Source organism: Parambassis ranga, chromosome 14 (assembly GCF_900634625.1).
Source record: "Parambassis ranga chromosome 14, fParRan2.1, whole genome shotgun sequence".
In the NCBI taxonomy this organism is placed as follows: Eukaryota; Metazoa; Chordata; class Actinopteri; family Ambassidae; genus Parambassis; species Parambassis ranga.
The window spans coordinates 18,814,527-18,821,555 of record NC_041034.1 but is presented as its reverse complement, the minus strand read 5'-3'; the positions used below and the strand labels follow the sequence as shown (position 1 = coordinate 18,821,555).

The 7,029-nt window shown below is 40.5% G+C and overlaps 1 non-coding gene across 1 annotated transcript; it reads right to left on the bottom strand.

Annotated features, from left to right (window-relative positions):
• Window positions 1–6,028: 6,028 nt before the first annotated feature.
• Window positions 6,029–6,102, bottom strand: trnat-agu (transfer RNA threonine (anticodon AGU)). The gene has a single exon. It is a non-coding gene; the product is annotated as a tRNA-Thr (tRNA).
• Between the last annotated feature and the right edge of the window lie 927 nt (window positions 6,103–7,029).

Genomic DNA, 7,029 nt, shown 5'->3' with positions numbered 1-7,029 from the left:
CTGTAAAGTCTTTACAAATTGTTTCTCCAGTTAGAAATGTTTTTCTTCTGAGATTAAAAATTCAAAATAGTCTGGGAAAACAACACGTTTATTTTTACCTGAGGTAGCACAGATTCATTACAGTGAACCTGCAAGCCTGAGTTTGGTGCGGTGTCTCCAAAGACTGGTATCGTTTCTGTATCGACAATAATCAAAGCAGCAGAGCGTGATGGGAAACGCTCCACTGAAACCTGAACTGATTAGATTCTGATTTAACAGCCCAAGAAACCAACCCAACCATTTAGAAGATAATTTGGTTTTTACAATTCCTCCTACTCACAAATACATAACACGCATTTCATTTGAAAACCATGAACCTACACCAGTAAAACCATGGCACCAAGCAAATGTTACCAGGCTCCACCACAACAGCAGTGAATGATTTGTGATATACTATTTTCAGTGATTTTGTTCAATGGCTTTAAGATTTCCAACATGAAATGCATTGTGACCATTTATCTCTTATTGTGCAATGGAAATGTTGAACACAACACTAAAACACAGGTTTCTACAACTTCTGATCATCCTGTTAAAACAATCAAAACTCAGAAATACTAACATTAAACTAAACAGTAAAGCCTGGTGTTGACCCTCACAGACAGAAAGTTAGTGTCCATTTGTTTTGTTGTTAGTTGTGGTTATGTTTGGCAAGGTTAGTCATTAAAAGCAAAGGTATATATATATACCTTTGCTCACAGCAGAAGGTTCCTCTCTGTGTGGAGTTTGCATGTTCTCCCTGTGCCTGCGTGGGTTTTCTCTGGGTGCTCCGGCATCCTCCCACATTCTAAAGACGTGCTTGTTAGGTCAATTGGTCACTCTAGATTGCCTGTAGGTGTGAGTGGTTGTTTGTCTGTATATGTTGCCCTGTGATTGACTGGTGACCTGTCCAGGGTGAACCCTGCCTCTTACCCGTAGATAGCTGGGATAGGCTCCAGCCCCCTGTGACCCTGCACGGTTCAGATAATGGATATATAGATGGATATATATATATATATAATATAATATATATATATATATGTATATATATATATATATATATATATATATATATATATGTGTGTGTGTGTGTGTGTGTGTGTGTGTGTGTGTGTGTGTGCGTGTGTGTGTGTGGTGTGTGCGTGTGTGTGTGTGTGTGTGGGTATATACCCCCTTAACCCTAACACACATGTATATTTATTTATATTATTTATATGTGATGTGTTAAAAATAGGGGAAAATACCCGAAAGAAAAAAAATAAACAGACGTTAGGCATCAACATATTTTATACAATGTGGTACCCAAAAAATGTGAATGTGTGCTAACGTTAGTAGATTGGTCAGCTTTATCCTGTTAAAGCTCATCTACTATGCATTAAGTAGTCTAGTGTATTGTATGGTACTAATACTAAATGTATTGTATTTTGTTTCCCTGCAGCGAGACATCACAGTAATTTTGACACCCAGCCACATTACCGTCTGATATCCTGAACTTTATCACAGCCATGTGTCACTTTATAGCTGCTCTTTATTGTGAGCACAGACATGCTTGACATGAAGAGACACTTGTGAGTAACAGAGAAGAAAAATGGGTCACCACTGAGAAGAAAATATTTTTCTGGCATGCGCGCACACAAGGACGGATGAATGAGCCTCAGGGGTGTCGTGAGGTTGTATGAGCATGCCTCTGCACTTTTGATGACTGGTTTATAGTTGGTGGGCAAACCAACTGGATTCCCCCCCAGGGAACTAACAAGCTAATTACATTCACACAACTGAGTCCAGTAGCAGCTATGCCGAGCTTTGAAAGAGCACGTTAACACTGCATAAGCACATACAGCGCAAAATACGAGCGTGTGCATTTTGGATTGGCTTTTTCATTTTCTACAGCTATAGCCACAACTGCTGTCTTAGACAAAGTTGTGCTCTGAAAACAAGATGCTTAAATAAGCTCTCACAGGAAGAGTCAGATGTGCTTTATGTTTCATGCAAGATTAAACACTGCAAACAAGGTTTTTAGGTTACCTGAGAAAACTGCTTTTAATTTTGATACTGACATATTTTAGATGGCTCTCCTTCTATGTTTAAGATTTAATGTACATATCTGCTGGATGTCATTATGCAAACTGAGCAGAACAGATGTGAATCCTCACACAAATGCACACGTAGCCCATAAGAGACGCATTACAAGGATCATATCTTCTGCTGTCGCCTCTCTGTCTGAATTGCAAAAGGGAATGGGGGGGGGGGGGGGGGGGGGGGGTGTTCCATTCGTGCCACGATTACTCGTGGATGATTGAAAGAAGCAAGGCATGCAGAGACATGCTGATTGTGTTTGCCATCTCTAAAGCTTTAACTGCACGGCCCTCCCAGTACCTTAATCCAGTTTATCCCTGAGGCAGAAACAGTGAGCGCGCTCATAGTCAATCTCTTGATTGTTCAGTGACCTTGAGCAAGCAAATAATAAGAGTGCTCGGTTAGCACAGGCCATCATTTTGGCAGAGCCATGTCAAAGAGACGGACACCTGAGGAAAAAAAAAAACGACTCTCTCATTAAAGCTAAAACCTGCAGATTAAATCAGAGCGGAGGCAAAAATGAGCTGAAGCCTGAGATGCTGTGCACTGCACGATAATGGAAAACATGACAGCAGACAATTAGTACTGTAACATGAGACTATTAGCACTGTACTGTACTACCGTATGTGAGCATTTTAGCAATGTTTGTGCATTATTGTTGTCTGTTAGTATTTGATTCATACTGAAGTTAATCAACACCCAGTAAAGGAGCAGTTTGAATGTGAGTAGCCTGCTCTAATTTGTCTTTGCTGTTGTTGGTCTTTCTGCTTTGCCCCTGAAGCAACACACACTGGAGTAAAACACAACATTGTAGTGGAGTGTTGTGTAACATATAGGCGTTCGTACCCCTTATTTTGCCTGCAGTTCTGTTTTATATCACAGCTGCACTGTCCTGTGAGTCATCACAACTGGATGAACAATATCATGTGTGGACTGTCTGCATGTTTGGAAACAGTGTATTGTATTATATTTCAAACATACTGCTGGAAAATGTGTTTATGTAAATATTTGAGAAAAGGAATAAGCCTCGGTTTATGAATGAATCTAGCTCTATTTTAGATCCATAGTGTTGGGTTCTTATTTTATGTAAATAAGAAGCTGTCAGCCTGAGACATCATCTCTCTAAACACAACCACAATGGACTGCATGTGAAGCGTGTAAGGATTATAAACACATACGTGCTGTTGGATAGGAATGCGAATTGATATTAGTATCAGATATTGGCCTTCAATATTGACTTCAATATATTTATGATATGATTCGGTGAACTAATATTATATGAAAAGAATTTAACTGAAAACTGTCACACCCGACAGCCAGACTGTAGACACTAATTCAATAAGCTGGTCCACAGAGTGTTCATTATGAGCTCTGGCAACCCTGTACCTCCTGCTGAGCCTGGAAAAGGTTTTATGCAAATATTACTAGTGCAACGTGAGCAGCAGCCAATAGCACAATTGGTATCGATTCCAGCTCTGACAAAGAACTAAAGACGCCAATCAGTCAAGAACTTAGACATGATTGCAGAATTACAACAAGTACACTTGAGATGTCTGCAGCATTCATCCACAACAAGCCACATACTGCCAACTGCTTTGTTACTATTGCACTATTAGGGCAGCTTCGTGGTTTGTCAGAACAGGTTCCTGAGGGAAGCTGTCCAACTGTTTCAGACTTCACTGTCCGTACTGGAGCTGGCCTACATAAAGACTCTGTCCAGGAAGGCATTCACAGGGCTGCACTCAGCTGGGGGTAAGGTGTGTGGGCAGGAGTATAACCTGGCTTGAAGCCTTGAAACTCTCCCTACTTTTAACAATGAAGTCAAAGAGCGAAAATGAAGGGTTTAAGCTGTAGTGCTATAGGACGTGCTATCAACACGAGACAATTTTTGCTTTCAAGGTCACAAGTACTAAGGGCGAGTAAATCTGTCCTATAGAGAAGAACACACAAACATCTGTGGATATGGTGAGAAAAACCAAATGAATTGCTTCATCAATGACTTCCACTAAGAAAGCAGAGCTCGTGGCAGAATGGACAACAGCAAACAGTGGAGAACAATCTGCATAAACAACTTGCCAATGCTGGTATTGCTTTACAGAGACACATTCTGTCCTCCACGAATAATGCCAATGCAAGTTGTAGCAGTCAGGCTCATGCTGGCATGGCAAATAGGCTGAAGCATAAATAGCTGCGTTACAGCGAAGTGTTTGTCTCCTCACTTTAGCTCTGCACTTGCAGTTGTAGGCTTGGTGAGTTAAATCCTAAAGCAACTTTTTTTCCCATAATAATGATGTGTTTGCACCAACATCCTTACATTTGAGGCACCTGGATACTCATTAGACTTACAAAGCCACACAAAATCTGTATATTATATTTGCAGACTGTCCAGGATTAGCAACATGAGGTCGATATTTCAGTACTTGAAAATGGAACTTGTGTGTGTATTTCCGTGGCCGCATCATGAGGGCGGGAACTTGTCACAGTGGAAGCCAAAAAATGGCAACTGTGGAAGGAAATATTTTCCTTGTAAAATGTGAATGTCATGAATTTGTGTGATCTTCTGCTTCTTAACCCCTTTCCCAGTTTTTTTTTTTTTTGCTGTAACTCCTAGCACGATCAAAAATGAAACAGCTATTAGGTATTAGGCGGACACGAACCCCAGACTCCTGAGTGACGTTTGCTGTGTCAAAGACTTATGCGATGTATCTGTTCCCTAATCGGATTATGTTGGGTGATAGGATTACACTGGCTAAATGAATTGTTGTATGTTGGGCAATACATTTATATGTGCTGTTGCACATAATTATGTGTCTGTATCTGCTGGATGTATAATTGACCAAATTGACGTGTTGTTTACTTTACTTCTAGATTCTCAATATTTGTTGTGTTTCCTCTGTGGTTCGTTCAACTATCGAGATCACCAAGGCCACGTAGTTATGCTGGACTCGAGAGCAAAAGAGCTGTCTTGCTAAAGTCGCTGAGGGCAGTTTTTCTTGGAGGAAGCTGCACAAATAGGTTTAGTTATAATGGGAAGCTTCATGAAAATACACATTTTTTAGTATGCCTGTTGCTGCACATTACACTGCTGGTTCTTTAAACTTTGGCCTCAAGTTAGACAGTCCTTTTGATGTGCTCACATAGTTCAGATTAAACTGCAGAGAGCCAAGTCTGTGTCAGCAGTAAAATATTGGGCTTAGACAAATGAAAGGCAAATGTGTTCTTTCTGGTGATTTTCTGCATAAATCTGATGGTCTGAATCCTTTTCTCAGATATTCGACTTTAACTCACCATGTGTATTTGTTATCTGAAGTACTGCTGAGGGATAATTATTCTCCAATTAGTTTGCAGCTTTAAAAGCATGCCTCTCCACCACTCATTCTCTCTTGTCATTTCGAGCCTCGCCGCCCCCTCCGTCTCCCTCTGTCTCCCTGCTGCGGCCATTCTGCAGCCTCTGTATGGGAGAGATGAGGGAGGCTGAGGGGATTCCTTCCTGTCCAGCTACAGCATTGAGACCAAAACAAGCCAAACACTCAATCAACTGGCTGCTGCCCGCCTGCCTGAAAAGTGCTTTCTGCTGGAAATTGGTGGGATAACACCATTTTCATGTCTGTGCAGTAATGATACAGCCAGGTAGCTTGGCATAGGAACTGGAAACAGAGGGGAGCAGACACCTGCTACTCCACAAATTCACTCTCATCTGTTTTGGCATCAAAATAAGCACAAAATAATTTTCTTGACAATTCCAGGATATTTCTACAAATCAATCAAATTGAATGCACAAGTGTACACTGAACTGATGCTGATCTTGCTTCTACATGATCCTGAAACAAACGCACAGCATAAAAGTTAGTTAGTTAGAGAGCATGTTAAATTATGAACGTTAGAAAGTAAAACTTGCGGTTATTAGACAACCCTGCTATACCACTGCGGCCCACAAAGGCACTGCTGGGATTTGAACCGAGGATCTCCTGTTTACTAGACAGGCGCTTTAACCAACTAAGCCACAGCGCCCTATGTATCGTTTACTATATATTATTATTTATCATAAGCACACTGTCGCCCTGCCATTCTGACCTAATCTGATCCAAACACAGTTAAATGCAACCAATCAACAAGGACGTTTATGATAATGGTGCAGTCATGTAGGTGAAAGTCTCAACTTTGGGTTAATTGTGCCATCCTACATTTTTGGAATCGTCACCAGTATTTTAAAATCAGGAACAAAAGACAACAACACATTAGCAGTCGGTCTGACTTTGTTCCTTAAAAATGACAAATGAAACACATTATACTGTACCATATGTGTATGTGTGAGTATTGTGTTCACCTGTGGGAGTGCAGCTCTGTGGAGCCAGTACTGCCCCAGATGCATACCTAATGTGCAGATCCAATTCCAAAACAATTTGTCTAAAAATACCTTTCTAGTTTGATAGCTTCAGTCAGTCATTTTCATATCAAACATGCTTCAGCGAGGCTCCAAAAGTAAAATTATTCAAAGATTAAGGAGAGTGTGATCATGGCAAAAAATGTATTTATGGCTCAAAATATATCATTTTACAGCCTTTTGACTCTGGAACTGATTCTTTATGTAGCAATTATTCTTTACACATACCTCTTCTTGCTTTGGGTTATGGTCCGATCCAGCGTAACTTGTACTATGTGCAGAATATATTGGAAAGTCAATAAGTGATTTAACATTCCAGGAAGCCAGGCAAGGCAGCTAAGAGCGTAACACTGGCTGTGTGTCATGTCACAGGTTCCTCTTCCTGTGAAGTGAACAGACGTGCATGCTTTTCTCACAGTGGAAGTAGCCTTAGTGTCAATGAGAATTAACAAAGCTGTTCTATACATGATTTAAGTTTATTAAAGGAACCTACTAAATCTCATGTTTTTCATTATAATTGTTGTTTGCAAGTTAATCAGCCTTGGGAGCTGAGC